This window comes from Anastrepha obliqua, chromosome 6, assembly GCF_027943255.1.
Source record: "Anastrepha obliqua isolate idAnaObli1 chromosome 6, idAnaObli1_1.0, whole genome shotgun sequence".
NCBI lineage: Eukaryota > Metazoa > Arthropoda > Insecta > Diptera > Tephritidae > Anastrepha > Anastrepha obliqua.
In genome coordinates, this window is record NC_072897.1 from 1,153,976 (window position 1) to 1,179,855 (window position 25,880).

General features: G+C 35.2%; 3 non-coding genes and 3 pseudogenes across 3 annotated transcripts; all 6 read right to left on the reverse strand.

Moving 5' to 3' along the window:
• Window positions 1-16: 16 nt before the first annotated feature.
• Window positions 17-202, reverse strand: LOC129250955 (U2 spliceosomal RNA; annotated as a pseudogene).
• A 240-nt stretch (window positions 203-442) lies between these two features.
• Window positions 443-643, reverse strand: LOC129250990 (U2 spliceosomal RNA). The gene has a single exon (XR_008582875.1). It is a non-coding gene; the product is annotated as a U2 spliceosomal RNA (small nuclear RNA).
• Window positions 644-10,348: 9,705 nt separating this feature from the next.
• On the reverse strand, window positions 10,349-10,534 carry LOC129250956 (U2 spliceosomal RNA; annotated as a pseudogene).
• A 240-nt stretch (window positions 10,535-10,774) lies between these two features.
• Window positions 10,775-10,975, reverse strand: LOC129250991 (U2 spliceosomal RNA). Its single transcript, XR_008582876.1, has one exon. It is a non-coding gene; the product is annotated as a U2 spliceosomal RNA (small nuclear RNA).
• A 12,534-nt stretch (window positions 10,976-23,509) lies between these two features.
• Window positions 23,510-23,695, reverse strand: LOC129250957 (U2 spliceosomal RNA; annotated as a pseudogene).
• A 239-nt stretch (window positions 23,696-23,934) lies between these two features.
• On the reverse strand, window positions 23,935-24,135 carry LOC129250993 (U2 spliceosomal RNA). The gene has a single exon (XR_008582877.1). It is a non-coding gene; the product is annotated as a U2 spliceosomal RNA (small nuclear RNA).
• Window positions 24,136-25,880: the final 1,745 nt, after the last annotated feature.

Consider the following 25,880-nt stretch of genomic DNA (forward strand, 5'->3'; position numbering starts at 1 on the left):
ATATTTTTTCTTGTATTTATTCAAGGCTGAAATCCCGGCGGTACTGCAATACCGGGTCAACCCGTGGCAGAGGCGGAGCAAGCCCATAAAACACTCCGCGCATTTCAAAAAATTAGTTTAACATTTGTTGTCCTCCGATGGAGGATCTATCAGATGTTAAGATGATAGGAACAGATACCACACTACCTACTTCAATAGATTTTCTAATAAGCCTTTTGAGAATTTACACGCTCACAAAAATTAATGTACGAAATATTTATACCGATTCACTTAAACTGACTTTCAGTATCTAAACCAAAAAACTGTTCAATAAATAATCAGAAATGTCCTACAATGCAAATTTCAAAAAAAAAAAAATTCCATTTTCGTCTACATGTATTCATATAAAAATTTATGGCTCTTCCCACCAAAGCTAAATGTATTAGTATATTTTTTCTTGTATTTATTCAAAGCCGAAATCCCGGCGGTACTGCAATACCGGGTCAACCCGTGGCAGAGAAGGAGCAAGCCCATAAAACACTCCGCCCATTTCCAAAAATCAGTTTAACATTTATTGTCCTCCGATGGAGGATCTATCAGATGTTAAGCTGATAACCACACTACCTAGTCAATACATTTTAAATAACAAACCTAATAAAACTTTTGAGAATTACACGCTCACAAAAATTATTTATATCAACATATAATATAACGCTTCGTAACTAAATAACTTTTAGGCCAGCGACGACAGCGTGGCGCGGTAGCCAAGCGACTAGCAATGTGAGCTTCCGATCCAAAATCCTTGGTTCAAATCACAAGAAAAAATAAAAGTTATTTTTATTTAGTTCGTCGCTACTTTTATATCAACATATAATATAACGCTTCGTAGCCAAGTTGGTCGCTTTTTTCGTTTCACTTTTCCTCAAATCACTCCCAACGATTCTAAAGAAGTTTTCACTTCAAAAAGATGGAGATTAGTAATCGACTACAGACAAATCAACAAAAAATTAATTGCAGATAAATTCCCGTTACAGAGAATAGATGACATTTTAGACCAACTCGGAAGGGCAAAGTATTTTTCATGTCTCGATCTAATGACTGGATTTCATCAAATAGAACTTGATAAAAATTCAAGAAATTTAACATCTTTTTCAACCAACAACGGTTCATACAGATTTACTAGACTACCATATGGCTTAAAGGTAGCACCTAATTCATTCCAAAGAATGATGACAATTGCTTTCAGTGCTTTAAAACCAGAGCAAGCTTTCTTATATATGGATGACTTAGTAGTCCTTGGTTGCTCTGAAAAACATATGATTTCAAACTTGAAAAATGTTTTCGATTTATGTAGAACACATAATCTAAAATTACACCCTGAAAAATGTTCATTTTTTATGCATGAAGTAACCTACCTCGGGCATAAATGTACAAACAAGGGGATACTTCCAGACGACAATAAGTACTCGGTAATAAAAAATTATCCTACACCCACAGACGGAGATAGTGCAAAAAGGTTCGTCGCCCTTTGCAACTACTACCGCAGGTTTATTAAAAACTTCGCTGAATATTCAAGACACCTAACAAGGTTATCAAAAAAGGGAGTTGCTTTCGAATGGACAAAAGAATGCAATGATGCATTTGTGTACGTCAAAAGGGCATTAATGAGTCCTACATTGTTACAATATCCCGACTTTAAAAAACCATTTTGCTTAACAACAGACGCAAGCAAATACGCGTGTGGTGCAGTACTTACTCAGGAATATGAAGGAAAACATTTACCAGTAGCATATGCCTCCAAAAGTTTCACAAAAGGAGAAAGCAACAAGTCGACAATTGAACAAGAGTTAGCTGCCATACACTGAGCAATAACTCATTTCAGACCTTATATCTATGGTACAAAGTTTTTAGTTAGAACCGATCACAGACCCCTGTCTTACCTGTTCTCAATGAAGAATCCAAGTTCAAAACTAACACGAATGGGACTTGATTTAGAAGAGTATGATTTCGTAGTAGAATATCTTAGAGGAAAAGATAATCACGTTGCGGACGCTTTGTCTCGCATTACAATCAATGACTTAAAAGGAATAAATGAAAAGAATCAAAATATATACAAAATAGTGACTAGATCAATGTCGAAAAATAACAGCAGTCAAACTACACAGCAGCACAGTAAAACATATGATAAGCCCAAAATATATGTCCCAATTAATAACACTGACGTCAGGAAATACAATAAATTAAAGATTACACCCACACGATGTTACATCAAACGAGGAAAACCTATAACGGCATATATAAAAATTGATGACTTATATGTTAATGGGAAAATTGACTTAGGACAATTCTTCTCTAGGCTCGACGAAGTGGCCGACAAATATGGCATTAATAATTTACAAGTGGCACCCAGCCAGAAAATTTTCGAATTTGTCTCGATTAATGATTTTAAAAATAAGGGCAATATGATATTAAATAAAGTAAAAGTAGCGCTACTGAATGAGGTGACCCACATTAATGATGCTAAAACTGTAATGGACATTCTAAAAAGATACCACGATGACCCTATAGAAGGCGGTCATTGCGGAATTTTCAGAACACTTATGAAAATTAAAAGACATTACTTCTGGAATAAAATGTCAAAAGATGTTGCTAAGTACGTAAAAACTTGCGAAAAATGCCAGAAAACCAAAATAACAAAGCATTTAAAAAAACCAATGACTATAACACCAACACCTACAGGTATATTTGATACAGTTATTGTAGACACAATAGGCCCACTACCTACAACAATTAATGGCAATACTTATGCAGTCACAATAATATGCGACATGACAAAATATTTAGTCACGATACCCATCCAAGACAAAAATGCCAAGACAGTTGCGAAAGCAATATTTGAAAAGTTTATTCTTACCTACGGTCCAATGAAGACGTTCATTTCGGACATGGGTACAGAATACAAAAATTCAATACTAACAGAGCTATGTGAATTGCTAAAAATAGAGAAACTTAATTCAACTGTTTACCACCACCAAACACTAGGAGTAATAGAAAGATCACATAAAACTTTCAATCATTACATATCGATTGACAAAAACGACTGGGATGAGTGGCTACAATACTTCACATACTGTTTTAACACCACTCCTTCTACAGTACATGACTATTGTCCGTATGAATTAGTTTTTGGAAAAACACCAAACATGTTTCAGCAGTTCACAAATGTAGACCAAATCACTCCATTATATAACATAGATAACTACGCTAGAGAAGTAAGATTTAGGCTAGAAGTAGCACATAAAAGAGCTCGCAATATGATAGATATAGCTAAAATTAAGCAAAAAACATTTTATGATAAAAATAGTTTAGATCACAATTTTAGCATAGGCAATTTAGTTTTACTTAGGAATGAAGTGGCCCATAAACTGGAACCCCAATATTGTGGGCCTTATACCATTAAATCAATAGATAATAAAAATAATGTTACTATAGTCGATAATCTTTAAAATCTTTAAAAGAACAAATAGTTCACAAAAATAGGCTTAAGATTTATCAACAATAAGTAGTTTTAAAGACGCGTCTAAACTTAGAAAATTAATACAATATATACATATAATTATATAAAATTAAGATTACTCTTATGTACATATTTTTATCTTAACAATTCAATGTAAAAGAATGTTCATACACAAAAAAGTTGTATGAGCATTCTTCTGAAGAAGGGAGGTGTAGTATGATTATAAGTCGGATATGCCTTAACATTAATATTCATAAACATTTATTGTTTTGTTTTGGTTTTAAAATAATTTATTGTCCACTTATGCATTCACTTTGCTGTGCCGTTTAAATAGTACCATGTTTCTTAAAAGGTTCATTACACTTGAAACTAAACGCAAACATAGCTAAATGAATGCTATGTGCGGTACAAAAAATACGTGCGGCAAATAGCACAAACACACTCACTTAACCGACGCACCGCACACACACGCGTTATCGGATTTAAACCAAACTTCACACAAACCTTTGCCAAAGCAACACCAACAATATGTGAAACTTTCATTGTTTTCCTTAAACGCGTTGCTGAGATTACCCCGGACAAATGCACACTTTTTTTCGGCTTAATTTTTATATATATAGATGCGCATATACAGTGTCGAACAAAACAAATTGAGCTCATTCATACTTCGATGTAATTATATTTTCCTAATGTGAAATGTCACTTTAAATATAAATTAAATACCCAGAAATTAAGAGGAACTATTCATAAAAAAACTTAACAAATAGTTTACTTCATAAAAATATATGCGTAAAAAACAATACATATGCGATATTTAGAGCGAGAAAACATATTGGAATAACAATAATTAACTAATATTTTATAGCATAACCATTATTTTTTACAACTTCACTACATCTTTTTGGCATGGAAGCTATTAGATTGTTGATAACATCAAGTGGAATATCCAACCAGGCTTGTTTAGCAGCTTCAAATAGCTTATTTTTGTCCCCATTTACTCCTTGCCTGTCTATCCTCCTATCGAGTACCTCCCAAAGGTTCTCAATTGGATTGAGGTCCGGAGATTGTGCTGGCCACTCGAGCATATTGATTTTTCCCGATGCGATCCAATTTGCTACCAACTTCGAGGTGTGCTTTGGGTCGTAATCTTGTTGGAACGACCACGAAAGTGGCATATTCCACTCAACATGGAGAAGCATCACGCTCTCTAGTATATTTTGGTATACAAACCTATCCAAAATTCCATCTTTTAAATGGAGAGGTCCAACACCAAACCCAGAAAAACAACCCCATACCATAATACCACCTGCGCCATGCTTAACCGTACCTTTGCAGTATCGAGGATCTCAACGAGGCTTTTTTGCTACTCTATAACTGTTCAGTCCACCTGCACATGCTCTGCGTTGTACAGCTCGGTTGCTAACCTTTAAGTTCAGCTCTTTAACTATTCTTGCTGCCGACTTCTCTGGATCTTTCTTCAATTCTATCAATATTTTGGAGTCTTCGTGCTGTGTAGTACCTTTGGATCGTCCTCCATGGTGAAGAGTTTCAACACTTTCAGTTTCTCGGAATTTTTTTATAATGAAACTAACTGTTGATTATTTCATTGCGAACTTTTGACAAATATCCTTTTGCGATAAACCGTTCTTGTGGTCGTTTATAATCATTTTTTTTTTTTTTCAATTGAACTGAATGTTTTTTCCCCGCCATTAGCACGTTTGTTTAATAAAAGTAGAGAATTCTAGAATTCTCAATAGGAAACTACTACTGACTTATTCCAACGCTCACATTGACCACAATAAAAACAAAGTATCTTAGTACACATGGCTTCTACAGTAGCACAAAAATAACGGAATTTTAGTCGCCTACTTCGACAAACTGAGACGAGTCCAATATGTTTTGTCGCACTGGATATTGTATATGCTTGCCTTTTTTCGCATATAATGTAATACAGTCTTATCTTAGAAAATATTTTTTATGTTTTCATATAACAACTGGTTGCATTTCCTTTCTGTGATATTTCTTATTTAATATAATATTTGCAAGAGTAAAAAAGAAATAGCTTCACTAGAAGGTATCAGTCCAATATGTTTTGTTCGACACTGTATGTCTATATGATGTGTATATGCATGTGCACTTAAATATATATACTATATATATATAATTGGCGCGCACACCCGGTTTGGCTGTTTGGCCGAGCTCCTCCTCCTATTTGTGGTGTGCGTCTTGAGTTGTTCCACAAATGGAGGGACCTACATATTCAAGCCGACTCCGAACGGCAAATATTTTGACGTGATAACGTCTTATAATTCGCTTTAGCCGGCTGCACGCACGAAAAAATGTGTCGTTACCTTGCTCATTTGTCGTTACCTTGCTCATTGTCGTTACCTTGAATGAACTGCAAGCGAAAGCGCGGAACGAACGACAAAGCAAACAAAGCAAACGAACGGCAACGTTCGACATCTTGCTCTCTCCTACTTAAGTAAGCGTACATATGCATGTATATGCGCATATGTACATATAAAAATTCACGTATTTGTATTTGCATATGTCTTCTTATTGATTATTATTAATTTGATTTACTTAAAGAATTTAAAATAAAACCAAGTTTGTTAATAATACCTGTTGTTTTAATGTTATTATTATAAATTTTTTTATTATATATTATATGAAGGAAAAAATGTATGGTAATATTTACCACATACCTTATAAGATATGTTGTATACTAATATATGTATATAAACATGCATATACATATACAATTTCGCGCAATTTTCAAAAAGAACAAATCTTTATGTAAAGATGCATACAAATCATATGGACATATCAAATATACGAATCTATTCCGTACGCAAGCAAATGTAAGCTAATGTGCTTGAACTGCAAGCGAGAGCGCGGAATGAACGACAAAGAGCACAATCGGCCCCCGCGTTCGGCAACGTTCGACATCTGGCTCTGTCCTACTTGAGTGAGCATATATATGTATGTATATGTATGTATATGCGCATTTGTATATAAATTCACATACTTGTATTTGCATATGCCTTCTTCCTGTGTGCATGGTAATGAACCATTTTTCTGTTGAGAATAGGACGATGATAGAAAAAGTAGGAAATGAAAGGGAGTGTTTCGAGTGTAAAGTGTCTTGAAAAAGGCAAATCAATGATGGTGCCTGTTAGTGCTGTTGACTTATTAACGTCTGATGCACAATCGAAATTGAAGATATCTTTCATGAATTTGATAAATGTTTCGTCATTTTTCACGTTTATGTAAATGTAACTTGACCTATTCCATTGCAATTCCATTTACCTCCTCCTCTATATCCATACAAAATATCTATCAAACAAATAAAATTAAAATTTTGTTTTGAAAATTGCAACCATTCCATCAATATTTTCTTATGACGTTGTCACGTTAAACTATCGTCAGTAAACCGACTTTACAGACAACCTCTTTTTTTTACGAGGAGCTTTTTCATGGAAGAAATACACTCGGAGGTTTGCCATTGCTTGCCGAGGGGCGACCGCTATTACAAAAATGCTTTTCTTAATTTTGATGTTTCACCAAGATTCGAACCTACGTTCTCTGTGAATTCCGAATGGTAGTCACGCACCAACCCATTCGGATACGGGGCCCGCCGCATGTGCACTTGCCACAGAAAATAATATTACGGTAAAACTTCTCAAGAAATCCAGCGCGCATTCATAGGCACAGTGCACAGTCATACGCACATCATTATAGTAACCTTCAGATATGTGCAGTAACCTTCAAATATGTACAGGAACCTTCAAATACTCTGATTTCAGAGTAAGTTTCTAACCTTGCAGATATATATGCATTTGTTTTCGTGCACTTTTTATCAATTGAAGAACTACATACGTAAAGTAATATACTAATTAACTATTTACTTACTATCGGAGAACATAAAATAATTGTTTCGAAATTTGAAATGTCCGACACAGAACTTTTTTTATAAGATACTTCTTGTTTTCTTCTCCAACTTACTGTATGTTCATGCGCTCACTTGACGCACAGCAGCTGCGGTTGTCGAGCATTTAGAAGACACATTTACATACCCACCATTTATTGGTACAAACATATATATGAGTCGCGACCATTCGACATGACAAAAATTCAATATTTACCAAATATTGGCAAATAATTCTTCGCAAAATATTCCAATATTGAATGTTTTTGAATAGTCGAGAAAATTGGCTAATGGGCGGCTCGTTTAATGAATGCAAGTACTTTGCTCTTAGAACTATTAGCTCGAATTTATCAATACATTTTTTGATGATGAGTTTTTCTTGTATTGTACAATAGTTGAATCTGTTGCTGTTTCACTCATAAAAACAAAATTAAAAGGGAATGCCAGAAATCTCATAGACAGAGAAACAACAATTTCTGAAATAATTACAAAACTTAACAGGTCGCTTAAAGGAGAATCGGTAGAAGTAATTATTAGCTGCAAAAATAATGAGTATCAGACAGAACAACAAACCAGCTAATAGTTATTGTAATGAGATAGAAGCTCTTACAAAAACCTTAGAAAGTGCCTATATCACAGATGGGTTGTCGGCAGAACTTGCAAGCAGATACTCGACACAAACTGCAGTAAAAGCATTGACCAAAAACTGCAGCATTGAAAAGGTCAAATTAATAATGGAAGCTGGCCATTTTACAAATATGAACGATGCGATAAGCAAATTCATTGGTAGCTGTACTGAAGCTACAGGACAACAAAACACAATACTACATTTTGGTCAACGACCATTCAATGGACGATTTGCAAGAAATGGAAGGTTCCAAAGAAGAAACAACTTCCCCAGAAATCAAAATCGTTCAAATTTTGATAATTTAGGAAATAATAATCAAAATAGAAATCGTTACGACAAGGCAGACCAAATTTCAACCGGAACATGACACACAATGTACGAGTTGCCCAATCGGACGAAAACAACTCGGAAAACTAATCTACTCCTCTAAGATACATACGCTTAACCTTAACTTTAGTATTTTTGTACAACTTAAAATAGCAGATTTAAATACAAACATTACACTACTTGTAGATACTGGTGCAGAAATATCACTCTTAAAATTCAATAAATCCACTTTTCAAAAAATAAACACAAAACACATTACAGCATTAAGCGGTATAGGGCAAAGCAAAATCAGTTCTATTGGTACAATATTTTTTGATTTAAAATTTACGAACTTTTTAATTCCACATAAATTTCACGTTATCCCAGATAACTTTCCAATCCCATGTGATGGTATAATAGGCATGGATTTCATGAAAAAATTCAATTGTGTATTAGACTTTACTCAAAATTACGATGCTCTAATTCTGAGACCAGACAATTTAACACAAATTATAGAAATACCAATAACAACAACATGTAACGACGAAATAATTATTCCCGCAAGGTCAGAAGTTATACGAAAAATAAACTTACCTAATACCTTGGATGAGGCACTGATTCCAAATCAAGAACCACACCCTGGAATATTTATAGCCAATACCTTGGTAAAATCTGACAACGCCTATATCCGCATTTTAAATACAAATTATAATACAGTATCTTTAAAGCAAAGCACCATTTTAACTGAAAATGTTTCTGATTACGACATAATAAACAATGACACAGGTAATGCACAAAGAAAAACGGATATTCTCAACAAATTTACAAAAAAATTTCCTAAAACATACGAAAAACAATTCACAAACCTATGTTCCGAATACAGTGACATATTTGGGTCAGAAACAGAAACAATAACAACAAATAATTTTTATAAGCAAAAGTTAATGGTTAAAGACAAACAGCTGGTATACATAAAGAACTACCGTATACCCCACACACATAAGGATGAAATTGAGAGACAAGTAAACAAACTTATAGTAGACAAAATAGTCGAATCATCATTTTCAGAATACAATAGTCCAATACTATTGGTACCAAAAAAGTCTCTACCGAACTCAGTTGAAAAAAAATACCAGTCTAACGGTTAGACTTGATAGAAGTGAAACCTTCCGTAAAACAAACTGAGAGAGAATAAGACGAAAGCAGCATTAGGAGCGGGATAATTATAGATTCATTATAATATTGCTATAAAGTTCATATTTTATTTTCTTCATTTTATCATTATTCATCCTCAATGTTTTCAATTTCAACAAATGATACGAGTGGCTTATGATAGATAAAATATGATACAAATGCTTTGGTTTCGATGTTGTCAAAAAAAATACCCAAACGGACCGAAGAAACAGACTTACAAATTTCTTCCATTTTCGTCTACTTGTATTCATATAAAAATTTATGTCTCTTCCCACCAAAGCTAAATGTATTAGTATATTTTTTCTTGTATTTATTCAAGGCTGAAATCCAAAAAACTGTTTTCAATAAATAATCAGAAATGTCCTACAATGCAAATTTCAAAAAAAAAAAATTTTATTTCTTGTGATTCGAACCAAAAATTTTGGATCGGAAGCTCACATTGCTAGCCGCTCGGCAATCGCGCCATACTGTCGGTGTTGGCCTAAAAGTTATTTAGTTCGTCGCTACGTTTATATGTAATTCGTTTCACTTTTTCCCAAATCACTCCCAACGATTCTAAAGAAGTTTTCACTTCAAAAATTAATGTACGAAATATTTATACCGATTCACTTAAACTGACTTTCAGTATCTAAACCAAAAATAGAAAAGCCAAAAAACTGTTTTCAATAAATAATCAGAAATGTCCTACAATGCAAATTTCAAAAAAAAAAATTCCATTTTCGTCTACATGTATTCATATAAAAATTTATGGCTCTTCCCACCAAAGCTAAATGTATTAGTATATTTTTTCTTGTATTTATTCAAGGCTGAAATCCCGGCGGTACTGCAATACCGGGTCAACCCGTGGCAGAGGCGGAGCAAGCCCATAAAACACTCCGCGCATTTCAAAAAATTAGTTTAACATTTGTTGTCCTCCGATGGAGGATCTATCAGATGTTAAGATGATAGGAACAGATACCACACTACCTACTTCAATAGATTTTCTAATAAGCCTTTTGAGAATTTACACGCTCACAAAAATTAATGTACGAAATATTTATACCGATTCACTTAAACTGACTTTCAGTATCTAAACCAAAAAACTGTTCAATAAATAATCAGAAATGTCCTACAATGCAAATTTCAAAAAAAAAAAAATTCCATTTTCGTCTACATGTATTCATATAAAAATTTATGGCTCTTCCCACCAAAGCTAAATGTATTAGTATATTTTTTCTTGTATTTATTCAAAGCCGAAATCCCGGCGGTACTGCAATACCGGGTCAACCCGTGGCAGAGAAGGAGCAAGCCCATAAAACACTCCGCCCATTTCCAAAAATCAGTTTAACATTTATTGTCCTCCGATGGAGGATCTATCAGATGTTAAGCTGATAACCACACTACCTAGTCAATACATTTTAAATAACAAACCTAATAAAACTTTTGAGAATTACACGCTCACAAAAATTATTTATATCAACATATAATATAACGCTTCGTAACTAAATAACTTTTAGGCCAGCGACGACAGCGTGGCGCGGTAGCCAAGCGACTAGCAATGTGAGCTTCCGATCCAAAATCCTTGGTTCAAATCACAAGAAAAAATAAAAGTTATTTTTATTTAGTTCGTCGCTACTTTTATATCAACATATAATATAACGCTTCGTAGCCAAGTTGGTCGCTTTTTTCGTTTCACTTTTCCTCAAATCACTCCCAACGATTCTAAAGAAGTTTTCACTTCAAAAAGATGGAGATTAGTAATCGACTACAGACAAATCAACAAAAAATTAATTGCAGATAAATTCCCGTTACAGAGAATAGATGACATTTTAGACCAACTCGGAAGGGCAAAGTATTTTTCATGTCTCGATCTAATGACTGGATTTCATCAAATAGAACTTGATAAAAATTCAAGAAATTTAACATCTTTTTCAACCAACAACGGTTCATACAGATTTACTAGACTACCATATGGCTTAAAGGTAGCACCTAATTCATTCCAAAGAATGATGACAATTGCTTTCAGTGCTTTAAAACCAGAGCAAGCTTTCTTATATATGGATGACTTAGTAGTCCTTGGTTGCTCTGAAAAACATATGCTTTCAAACTTGAAAAATGTTTTCGATTTATGTAGAACACATAATCTAAAATTACACCCTGAAAAATGTTCATTTTTTATGCATGAAGTAACCTACCTCGGGCATAAATGTACAAACAAGGGGATACTTCCAGACGACAATAAGTACTCGGTAATAAAAAATTATCCTACACCCACAGACGGAGATAGTGCAAAAAGGTTCGTCGCCCTTTGCAACTACTACCGCAGGTTTATTAAAAACTTCGCTGAATATTCAAGACACCTAACAAGGTTATCAAAAAAGGGAGTTGCTTTCGAATGGACAAAAGAATGCAATGATGCATTTGTGTACGTCAAAAGGGCATTAATGAGTCCTACATTGTTACAATATCCCGACTTTAAAAAACCATTTTGCTTAACAACAGACGCAAGCAAATACGCGTGTGGTGCAGTACTTACTCAGGAATATGAAGGAAAACATTTACCAGTAGCATATGCCTCCAAAAGTTTCACAAAAGGAGAAAGCAACAAGTCGACAATTGAACAAGAGTTAGCTGCCATACACTGAGCAATAACTCATTTCAGACCTTATATCTATGGTACAAAGTTTTTAGTTAGAACCGATCACAGACCCCTGTCTTACCTGTTCTCAATGAAGAATCCAAGTTCAAAACTAACACGAATGGGACTTGATTTAGAAGAGTATGATTTCGTAGTAGAATATCTTAGAGGAAAAGATAATCACGTTGCGGACGCTTTGTCTCGCATTACAATCAATGACTTAAAAGGAATAAATGAAAAGAATCAAAATATATACAAAATAGTGACTAGATCAATGTCGAAAAATAACAGCAGTCAAACTACACAGCAGCACAGTAAAACATATGATAAGCCCAAAATATATGTCCCAATTAATAACACTGACGTCAGGAAATACAATAAATTAAAGATTACACCCACACGATGTTACATCAAACGAGGAAAACCTATAACGGCATATATAAAAATTGATGACTTATATGTTAATGGGAAAATTGACTTAGGACAATTCTTCTCTAGGCTCGACGAAGTGGCCGACAAATATGGCATTAATAATTTACAAGTGGCACCCAGCCAGAAAATTTTCGAATTTGTCTCGATTAATGATTTTAAAAATAAGGGCAATATGATATTAAATAAAGTAAAAGTAGCGCTACTGAATGAGGTGACCCACATTAATGATGCTAAAACTGTAATGGACATTCTAAAAAGATACCACGATGACCCTATAGAAGGCGGTCATTGCGGAATTTTCAGAACACTTATGAAAATTAAAAGACATTACTTCTGGAATAAAATGTCAAAAGATGTTGCTAAGTACGTAAAAACTTGCGAAAAATGCCAGAAAACCAAAATAACAAAGCATTTAAAAAAACCAATGACTATAACACCAACACCTACAGGTATATTTGATACAGTTATTGTAGACACAATAGGCCCACTACCTACAACAATTAATGGCAATACTTATGCAGTCACAATAATATGCGACATGACAAAATATTTAGTCACGATACCCATCCAAGACAAAAATGCCAAGACAGTTGCGAAAGCAATATTTGAAAAGTTTATTCTTACCTACGGTCCAATGAAGACGTTCATTTCGGACATGGGTACAGAATACAAAAATTCAATACTAACAGAGCTATGTGAATTGCTAAAAATAGAGAAACTTAATTCAACTGTTTACCACCACCAAACACTAGGAGTAATAGAAAGATCACATAAAACTTTCAATCATTACATATCGATTGACAAAAACGACTGGGATGAGTGGCTACAATACTTCACATACTGTTTTAACACCACTCCTTCTACAGTACATGACTATTGTCCGTATGAATTAGTTATTGGAAAAACACCAAACATGTTTCAGCAGTTCACAAATGTAGACCAAATCACTCCATTATATAACATAGATAACTACGCTAGAGAAGTAAGATTTAGGCTAGAAGTAGCACATAAAAGAGCTCGCAATATGATAGATATAGCTAAAATTAAGCAAAAAACATTTTATGATAAAAATAGTTTAGATCACAATTTTAGCATAGGCAATTTAGTTTTACTTAGGAATGAAGTGGCCCATAAACTGGAACCCCAATATTGTGGGCCTTATACCATTAAATCAATAGATAATAAAAATAATGTTACTATAGTCGATAATCTTTAAAATCTTTAAAAGAACAAATAGTTCACAAAAATAGGCTTAAGATTTATCAACAATAAGTAGTTTTAAAGACGCGTCTAAACTTAGAAAATTAATACAATATATACATATATATAAAATTAAGATTACTCTTATGTACATATTTTTATCTTAACAATTCAATGTAAAAGAATGTTCATACACAAAAAAGTTGTATGAGCATTCTTCTGAAGAAGGGAGGTGTAGTATGATTATAAGTCGGATATGCCTTAACATTAATATTCATAAACATTTATTGTTTTGTTTTGGTTTTAAAATAATTTATTGTCCACTTATGCATTCACTTTGCTGTGCCGCTTAAATAGTACCATATTTCTTAAAAGGTTCATTACACTTGAAACTAAACGCAAACATAGCTAAATGAATGCTATGTGCGGTACAAAAAATACGTGCGGCAAATAGCACAAACACACTCACTTAACCGACGCACCGCACACACACGCGTTATCGGATTTAAACCAAACTTCACACAAATCTTTGCCAAAGCAACACCAACAATATGTGAAACTTTCATTGTTTTCCTTAAACGCGTTGCTGAGATTACCCCGGACAAATGCACACTTTTTTTCGGCTTAATTTTTATATATATAGATGCGCATATACAGTGTCGAACAAAACAAATTGAGCTCATTCATACTTCGATGTAATTATATTTTCCTAATGTGAAATGTCACTTCAAATATAAATTAAATACCCAGAAATTAAGAGGAACTATTCATTTCTTGAACGCATAAAAAAACTTAACAAATAGTTTACTTCATAAAAATATATGCGTAAAAAACAATACATATGCGATATTTAGAGCGAGAAAACATATTGGAATAACAATAATTAACTAATATTTTATAGCATAACCATTATTTTTTACAACTTCACTACATCTTTTTGGCATGGAAGCTATTAGATTGTTGATAACATCAAGTGGAATATCCAACCAGGCTTGTTTAGCAGCTTCAAATAGCTTATTTTTGTCCCCATTTACTCCTTGCCTGTCTATCCTCCTATCGAGTACCTCCCAAAGGTTCTCAATTGGATTGAGGTCCGGGGATTGTGCTGGCCACTCGAGCATATTGATTTTTCCCGATGCGATCCAATTTGCTACCAACTTCGAGGTGTGCTTTGGGTCGTAATCTTGTTGGAACGACCACGAAAGTGGCATATTCCACTCAACATGGAGAAGCATCACGCTCTCTAGTATATTTTGGTATACAAACCTATCCAAAATTCCATCTTTTAAATGGAGAGGTCCAACACCAAACCCAGAAAAACAACCCCATACCATAATACCACCTGCGCCATGCTTAACCGTACCTTTGCAGTATCGAGGATCTCAACGAGGCTTTTTTGCTACTCTATAACTGTTCAGTCCACCTGCACATGCTCTGCGTTGTACAGCTCGGTTGCTAACCTTTAAGTTCAGCTCTTTAACTATTCTTGCTGCCGACTTCTCTGGATCTTTCTTCAATTCTATCAATATTTTGGAGTCTTCGTGCTGTGTAGTACCTTTGGATCGTCCTCCATGGTGAAGAGTTTCAACACTTTCAGTTTCTCGGAATTTTTTTATAATGAAACTAACTGTTGATTATTTCATTGCGAACTTTTGACAAATATCCTTTTGCGATAAACCGTTCTTGTGGTCGTTTATAATCATTTTTTTTTTTCAATTGAACTGAATGTTTTTTCCCCGCCATTAGCACGTTTGTTTAATAAAAGTAGAGAATTCTAGAATTCTCAATAGGAAACTACTACTGACTTATTCCAACGCTCACATTGACCACAATAAAAACAAAGTATCTTAGTACACATGGCTTCTACAGTAGCACAAAAATAACGGAATTTTAGTCGCCTACTTCGACAAACTGAGACGAGTCCAATATGTTTTGTCGCACTGGATATTGTATATGCTTGCCTTTTTTCGCATATAATGTAATACAGTCTTATCTTAGAAAATATTTTTTATGTTTTCATATAACAACTGGTTGCATTTCCTTTCTGTGATATTTCTTATTTAATATAATATTTGCAAGAGTAAAAAAGAAATAGCTTCACTAGAAGGTATCAGTCCAATATGTTTTGTTCGACACTGTATGTCTATATGATGTGTATATGCATGTGCACTTAAATATATATACTATATATATATAATTGGCGCGCACACCCGGTTTGGCTGTTTGGCCGAGCTCCTCCTCCTATTTGTGGTGTGCGTCTTGATGTTGTTCCACAAATGGAGGGACCTACATATTCAAGCCGACTCCGAACGGCAAATATTTTGACGTGATAACGTCTTATAATTCGCTTTAGCCGGCTGCACGCACGAAAAAATGTGTCGTTACCTTGCTCATTTGTCGTTACCTTGCTCATTGTCGTTACCTTGAATGAACTGCAAGCGAAAGCGCGGAACGAACGACAAAGCAAACAAAGCAAACGAACGGCAACGTTCGACATCTTGCTCTCTCCTACTTAAGTAAGCGTACATATGCATGTATATGCGCATATGTACATATAAAAATTCACGTATTTGTATTTGCATATGTCTTCTTATTGATTATTATTAATTTGATTTACTTAAAGAATTTAAAATAAAACCAAGTTTGTTAATAATACCTGTTGTTTTAATGTTATTATTATAAATTTTTTTATTATATATTATATGAAGGAAAAAATGTATGGTAATATTTACCACATACCTTATAAGATATGTTGTATACTAATATATGTATATAAACATGCATATACATATACAATTTCGCGCAATTTTCAAAAAGAACAAATCTTTATGTAAAGATGCATACAAATCATATGGACATATCAAATATACGAATCTATTCCGTACGCAAGCAAATGTAAGCTAATGTGCTTGAACTGCAAGCGAGAGCGCGGAATGAACGACAAAGAGCACAATCGGCCCCCGCGTTCGGCAACGTTCGACATCTGGCTCTGTCCTACTTGGTTGGTTGGTTGGTTAGAGTGGTGATTCATCCAGAATCCAACTAGCGCTTCCGCACCATTTTGTTGCCACATCCTCGTTACCAAATTGTTTAACAGTTATTTGCAGCAGGACTATATCCAGTCTGTGCGGTTTAGGAACCTTATTAGGTTGTTGACGTCTACGCCAGACAGTTGCTCGAGACTCTCGAACAGCGGTTTGCCCAGGGTTAACATTCTGTCCTTCCATAGGGCAGGGCATTCACAGAGGAAATGGAAGATTGTTTCTTTTTCCTCCGGTTGTTTACAACTATGACAGTATGTGTTGTGAGGGATACCCATTTTGGCGGCTTGTTCTCCGATAGACCAGAAGCCAGTTATGACTGCCGTAAGTCTGCAGGTGTCCCGTCGTTTCATGTTTATTAATGTCAACGATTGCTTGAGGTTGTAGGTGGGCCATAACGTTCTGCTGATTTTGCATTTCGTCTGGTCTCTCCATCTACAATCTGCAATTCGAAGGTATTTTAGGGAAATTGCATTCTTGACCGCACCTAGTGGAGTGAGTACTGGTACTGCAAGAGCGCTATTCATGGCAGATCCCCCTCTTGCCAGTTCATCAGCTTTTTCGTTACCTTCTATGTTCCGGTGTCCCGGGACCCAAATCAAGGTTACTCTATGGTTTTCACTCAAGTTGGTGAGGCTATTCCTACTTTGCTCCACCACTTTAGAGGTTGTTATAGTCGCGTCCAGCGCCTGGATTGCGGCTTGGCTATCCGAAAGAATAGCGATATTGCCCTTAAAAGAAAAATCTGCGATTAGTAACCTACAGGCTTCCCCAATTGCTAGTACTTCCGCTTGGAAGACGCTGCTGGTATTAGGGAGACGCACAGATTTTTCAATTCCAAGTCTATGAGAATATATACCAGCTCCAACACCACAATCCATTTTACTGCCATCTGTATAGACTGTGGTATCGAAGTTGTTTAGAGAGAGTCCCTTATTCCATTCTTTTTTAGATGGAAAGAGTGTGGCAAAATTCCTATTGAACTTTACCATCGGGACGATGTAGTCAGTCCTCACCGAGGTTAACTGAGTTTGTCGCAATAATAGACTAGCGTGACCATAAGTTTTTTCTTTCCAGCGACCCGCTTCATTTAACCTAAATGCACTCATGGTTGCCGTCTTCTTTATATGTAGGTCTATGGGAATAACGTGTGTCAGAGCATTGAGAGCCTCTCTGGGACATGATCTGATTGCACCGACCGTTATTGCACAGGCTGATCTTTGTATTCTGCCGAGTAATTTGGTATTGTACTCTCTCCCTAGAGCTTTCCACCATACTACCGAACCATACGATAGAATGGGTCGTATAACCGCCTTATACAACCATAATGTATTCCTCGGTTGAAGACCCCATCTTCTTCCAAGCATACGTTTGCAGGCATATAAAGCAATTTCTGCTTTCCTTACCCGTTCTTCGACGTTTAACTTCCAGCTAAGTTTGGAGTCCAGAATTACTCCTAAGTACTTTGCACTGGTTGATAGTGACAGAGTTTGTCCGTTGATGTTTGGTAGGGTGAAAGTTGGTACCTTGTATGTGGTGGTAAAAAGCATAAGTTCTGTTTTACGCGGGTTTAAACTTAGCCCACATCCTGTGGCCCAAGAGTTAAGCTCGCCTAACGCCCTTTGGATGATCCCACTGATCGTATTTGGGCACAGTCCTGACACCATTAACACCACATCATCAGCGTACGCCACCACTTTTACCCCACCTCCGTCAAGTTTTGTTAAGATTTTGCTGATCACACATAGCCAAAGAAGTGGAGATAATACTCCCCCTTGAGGAGTGCCCCCGTGGACCTTCTTGGTTATGTTGATATTACCCATATTAGCTTTGATGATCCTCGTTTCTAGCATGGAGATGACCCAGTTACTAATGCAACTGTCCACCTCCAGGTCTATCAACGCCCGTTGGATGGCATCTGTGCTAACATTGTTAAAGGCGCCTTCGATATCCAAGAATGCCGCCATGGTATAATGTTTGCTCTCTAGAGAGCCCTCTATTGTTCCGATAACCTCGTGTAGCGCCGTCTCCGTAGATTTGCCTTTAAGGTATGCGTGTTGTGCAGTTGATATACCAGAACTCTCCAAAGAGCTTCTGAGGTGCGTATCCAAAAGCCTTTCAAAAGTTTTTAACAGGAAAGACGAGAGACTGATTGGCCTGAAGTCTTTCGCTGATTCATGTCCTCTTCTACCTACTTTTGGTATGAAGACGACCTTGACTAGTTTCCAGCTGTCTGGAATATGGCCTAAGTTTAAACACGCTTTAAAAATTTCCTCTAGCCATGGTAGGATACAGTCCAAGGTTTCCTGTAACATCTTTGGAATGATCCCATCTGGCCCCGGAGATTTAAAGGGTGAGAAAGATTTGATTGCCCATGCAACTTTTTCTTTGGTAATGATTTCATTTGCAAGATGCTGTGGATTATATTGGCTCCGCCTAATGTTTCCCCTCTCACTTTCGTAAGCGCTGCATCCCGGAAAATGCGTGTTTAGCAGAAGCTCTAGCGATTCTTCTGCTGTAGCAGTCCAAGTTCCATCAGGTTTCTTGACCCAAGAAGCCATAGAGTGGTCTCTGGAAAGAACCCCTACTTGAGTGAGCATATATATGTATGTATATGCGCATTTGTATATAAATTCACATACTTGTATTTGCATATGCCTTCTTCCTGTGTGCATGGTTGGTTGGTTGGTTAGAGTGGTGATTCATCCAGAATCCAACTAGCGCTTCCGCACCATTTTGTTGCCACATCCTCGTTACCAAATTGTTTACCAGTTATTTGCAGCAGGACTATATCCAGTCTGTGCGGTTTAGGAACCTTATTAGGTTGTTGACGTCTAAGCCAGACAGCTGCTCGAGACTCCTGTGTGCATGGTAATGAACCATTTCTCTGTTGAGAATAGGACGATGGTAGAAAAAGTAGGAAATGAAAGGGAGTGTTTCGAGTGTATAGTGTCTTGAAAAAGGCAAATCAATGATGGTGCCTGTTAGTGCTGTTGACTTATTAACGTCTGATGCACAATCTAAATTGAAGATATCTTTCATGAATTTGATAAATGTTTCGTCATTTTTCACGTTTATGTAAATGTAACTTGACCTATTCCATTGCAATTCCATTTACCTCCTCCTCTATATCCATACAAAATATCTATCAAACAAATAAAATTAAAATTTTGTTTTGAAAATTGCAACCATTCCATCAATATTTTCTTATGACGTTGTCACGTTAAACTATCGTCAGTAAACCGACTTTACAGACAACCTCTTTTTTTTACGAGGAGCTTTTTCATGGAAGAAATACACTCGGAGGTTTGCCATTGCTTGCCGAGGGGCGACCGCTATTACAAAAATGCTTTTCTTAATTTTGATGTTTCACCAAGATTCGAACCTACGTTCTCTGTGAATTCCGAATGGTAGTCACGCACCAACCATTCGGATACGGGGCCCGCCGCATGTGCACTTGCCACAGAAAATAATATTACGGTAAAACTTCTCAAGAAATCCAGCGCGCATTCATAGGCACAGTGCACAGTCATACGCACATCATTATAGTAACCTTCAGATATGTGCAGTAACCTTCAAATATGTACAGGAACCTTCAAATACTCTGATTTCAGAGTAAGTTTCTAACCTTGCAGATATATATGCATTTGTTTTCGTGCACTTTTTATCAATTGAAGAACTACATACGTAAAGTAATATACTAATTAACTATTTACTTACTATCGGAGAACATAAAATAATTGTTTCGAAATTTGAAATGTCCGACACAGAACTTTTTTTATAAGATACTTCTTGTTTTCTTCTCCAACTTACTGTATGTTCATGCGCTCACTTGACGCACAGCAGCTGCGGTTGTCGAGCATTTAGAAGACACATTTACATACCCACCATTTATTGGTACAAACATATATATGAGTCGCGACCATTCGACATGACAAAAATTCAATATTTACCAAATATTGGCAAATAATTCTTCGCAAAATATTCCAATATTGAATGTTTTTGAATAGTCGAGAAAATTGGCTAATGGGCGGCTCGTTTAATGAATGCAAGTACTTTGCTCTTAGAACTATTAGCTCGAATTTATCAATACATTTTTTGATGATGAGTTTTTCTTGTATTGTACAATAGTTGAATCTGTTGCTGTTTCACTCATAAAAACAAAATTAAAAGGGAATGCCAGAAATCTCATAGACAGAGAAACAACAATTTCTGAAATAATTACAAAACTTAACAGGTCGCTTAAAGGAGAATCGGTAGAAGTAATTATTAGCTGCAAAAATAATGAGTATCAGACAGAACAACAAACCAGCTAATAGTTATTGTAATGAGATAGAAGCTCTTACAAAAACCTTAGAAAGTGCCTATATCACAGATGGGTTGTCGGCAGAACTTGCAAGCAGATACTCGACACAAACTGCAGTAAAAGCATTGACCAAAAACTGCAGCATTGAAAAGGTCAAATTAATAATGGAAGCTGGCCATTTTACAAATATGAACGATGCGATAAGCAAATTCATTGGTAGCTGTACTGAAGCTACAGGACAACAAAACACAATACTACATTTTGGTCAACGACCATTCAATGGACGATTTGCAAGAAATGGAAGGTTCCAAAGAAGAAACAACTTCCCCAGAAATCAAAATCGTTCAAATTTTGATAATTTAGGAAATAATAATCAAAATAGAAATCGTTACGACAAGGCAGACCAAATTTCAACCGGAACATGACACACAATGTACGAGTTGCCCAATCGGACGAAAACAACTCGGAAAACTAATCTACTCCTCTAAGATACATACGCTTAACCTTAACTTTAGTATTTTTGTACAACTTAAAATAGCAGATTTAAATACAAACATTACACTACTTGTAGATACTGGTGCAGAAATATCACTCTTAAAATTCAATAAATCCACTTTTCAAAAAATAAACACAAAACACATTACAGCATTAAGCGGTATAGGGCAAAGCAAAATCAGTTCTATTGGTACAATATTTTTTGATTTAAAATTTACGAACTTTTTAATTCCACATAAATTTCACGTTATCCCAGATAACTTTCCAATCCCATGTGATGGTATAATAGGCATGGATTTCATGAAAAAATTCAATTGTGTATTAGACTTTACTCAAAATTACGATGCTCTAATTCTGAGACCAGACAATTTAACACAAATTATAGAAATACCAATAACAACAACATGTAACGACGAAATAATTATTCCCGCAAGGTCAGAAGTTATACGAAAAATAAACTTACCTAATACCTTGGATGAGGCACTGATTCCAAATCAAGAACCACACCCTGGAATATTTATAGCCAATACCTTGGTAAAATCTGACAACGCCTATATCCGCATTTTAAATACAAATTATAATACAGTATCTTTAAAGCAAAGCACCATTTTAACTGAAAATGTTTCTGATTACGACATAATAAACAATGACACAGGTAATGCACAAAGAAAAACGGATATTCTCAACAAATTTACAAAAAAATTTCCTAAAACATACGAAAAACAATTCACAAACCTATGTTCCGAATACAGTGACATATTTGGGTCAGAAACAGAAACAATAACAACAAATAATTTTTATAAGCAAAAGTTAATGGTTAAAGACAAACAGCTGGTATACATAAAGAACTACCGTATACCCCACACACATAAGGATGAAATTGAGAGACAAGTAAACAAACTTATAGTAGACAAAATAGTCGAATCATCATTTTCAGAATACAATAGTCCAATACTATTGGTACCAAAAAAGTCTCTACCGAACTCAGTTGAAAAAAAATACCAGTCTAACGGTTAGACTTGATAGAAGTGAAACCTTCCGTAAAACAAACTGAGAGAGAATAAGACGAAAGCAGCATTAGGAGCGGGATAATTATAGATTCATTATAATATTGCTATAAAGTTCATATTTTATTTTCTTCATTTTATCATTATTCATCCTCAATGTTTTCAATTTCAACAAATGATACGAGTGGCTTATGATATATTAGATAAAATATGATACAAATGCTTTGGTTTCGATGTTGTCAAAAAAAATACCCAAACGGACCGAAGAAACAGACTTACAAATTTCTTCCATTTTCGTCTACTTGTATTCATATAAAAATTTATGTCTCTTCCCACCAAAGCTAAATGTATTAGTATATTTTTTCTTGTATTTATTCAAGGCTGAAATCCAAAAAACTGTTTTCAATAAATAATCAGAAATGTCCTACAATGCAAATTTCAAAAAAAAAAAAAATTTTATTTCTTGTGATTCGAACCAAAAATTTTGGATCGGAAGCTCACATTGCTAGCCGCTCGGCAATCGCGCCATACTGTCGGTGTTGGCCTAAAAGTTATTTAGTTCGTCGCTACGTTTATATGTAATTCGTTTCACTTTTTCCCAAATCACTCCCAACGATTCTAAAGAAGTTTTCACTTCAAAAATTAATGTACGAAATATTTATACCGATTCACTTAAACTGACTTTCAGTATCTAAACCAAAAATAGAAAAGCCAAAAAACTGTTTTCAATAAATAATCAGAAATGTCCTACAATGCAAATTTCAAAAAAAAAAATTCCATTTTCGTCTACATGTATTCATATAAAAATTTATGGCTCTTCCCACCAAAGCTAAATGTATTAGTATATTTTTTCTTGTATTTATTCAAGGCTGAAATCCCGGCGGTACTGCAATACCGGGTCAACCCGTGGCAGAGGCGGAGCAAGCCCATAAAACACTCCGCGCATTTCAAAAAATTAGTTTAACATTTGTTGTCCTCCGATGGAGGATCTATCAGATGTTAAGATGATAGGAACAGATACCACACTACCTACTTCAATAGATTTTCTAATAAGCCTTTTGAGAATTTACACGCTCACAAAAATTAATGTACGAAATATTTATACCGATTCACTTAAACTGACTTTCAGTATCTAAACCAAAAAACTGTTCAATAAATAATCAGAAATGTCCTACAATGCAAATTTCAAAAAAAAAAAATTCCATTTTCGTCTACATGTATTCATATAAAAATTTATGGCTCTTCCCACCAAAGCTAAATGTATTAGTATATTTTTTCTTGTATTTATTCAAAGCCGAAATCCCGGCGGTACTGCAATACCGGGTCAACCCGTGGCAGAGAAGGAGCAAGCCCATAAAACACTCCGCCCATTTCCAAAAATCAGTTTAACATTTATTGTCCTCCGATGGAGGATCTATCAGATGTTAAGCTGATAACCACACTACCTAGTCAATACATTTTAAATAACAAACCTAATAAAACTTTTGAGAATTACACGCTCACAAATATTATTTATATCAACATATAATATAACGCTTCGTAACTAAATAACTTTTAGGCCAGCGACGACAGCGTGGCGCGGTAGCCAAGCGACTAGCAATGTGAGCTTCCGATCCAAAATCCTTGGTTTAAATCACAAGAAAAAATAAAAGTTATTTTTATTTAGTTCGTCGCTACTTTTATATCAACATATAATATAACGCTTCGTAGCCAAGTTGGTCGCTTTTTTCGTTTCACTTTTCCTCAAATCACTCCCAACGATTCTAAAGAAGTTTTCACTTCAAAAAGATGGAGATTAGTAATCGACTACAGACAAATCAACAAAAAATTAATTGCAGATAAATTCCCGTTACAGAGAATAGATGACATTTTAGACCAACTCGGAAGGGCAAAGTATTTTTCATGTCTCGATCTAATGACTGGATTTCATCAAATAGAACTTGATAAAAATTCAAGAAATTTAACATCTTTTTCAACCAACAACGGTTCATACAGATTTACTAGACTACCATATGGCTTAAAGGTAGCACCTAATTCATTCCAAAGAATGATGACAATTGCTTTCAGTGCTTTAAAACCAGAGCAAGCTTTCTTATATATGGATGACTTAGTAGTCCTTGGTTGCTCTGAAAAACATATGCTTTCAAACTTGAAAAATGTTTTCGATTTATGTAGAACACATAATCTAAAATTACACCCTGAAAAATGTTCATTTTTTATGCATGAAGTAACCTACCTCGGGCATAAATGTACAAACAAGGGGATACTTCCAGACGACAATAAGTACTCGGTAATAAAAAATTATCCTACACCCACAGACGGAGATAGTGCAAAAAGGTTCGTCGCCCTTTGCAACTACTACCGCAGGTTTATTAAAAACTTCGCTGAATATTCAAGACACCTAACAAGGTTATCAAAAAAGGGAGTTGCTTTCGAATGGACAAAAGAATGCAATGATGCATTTGTGTACGTCAAAAGGGCATTAATGAGTCCTACATTGTTACAATATCCCGACTTTAAAAAACCATTTTGCTTAACAACAGACGCAAGCAAATACGCGTGTGGTGCAGTACTTACTCAGGAATATGAAGGAAAACATTTACCAGTAGCATATGCCTCCAAAAGTTTCACAAAAGGAGAAAGCAACAAGTCGACAATTGAACAAGAGTTAGCTGCCATACACTGAGCAATAACTCATTTCAGACCTTATATCTATGGTACAAAGTTTTTAGTTAGAACCGATCACAGACCCCTGTCTTACCTGTTCTCAATGAAGAATCCAAGTTCAAAACTAACACGAATGGGACTTGATTTAGAAGAGTATGATTTCGTAGTAGAATATCTTAGAGGAAAAGATAATCACGTTGCGGACGCTTTGTCTCGCATTACAATCAATGACTTAAAAGGAATAAATGAAAAGAATCAAAATATATACAAAATAGTGACTAGATCAATGTCGAAAAATAACAGCAGTCAAACTACACAGCAGCACAGTAAAACATATGATAAGCCCAAAATATATGTCCCAATTAATAACACTGACGTCAGGAAATACAATAAATTAAAGATTACACCCACACGATGTTACATCAAACGAGGAAAACCTATAACGGCATATATAAAAATTGATGACTTATATGTTAATGGGAAAATTGACTTAGGACAATTCTTCTCTAGGCTCGACGAAGTGGCCGACAAATATGGCATTAATAATTTACAAGTGGCACCCA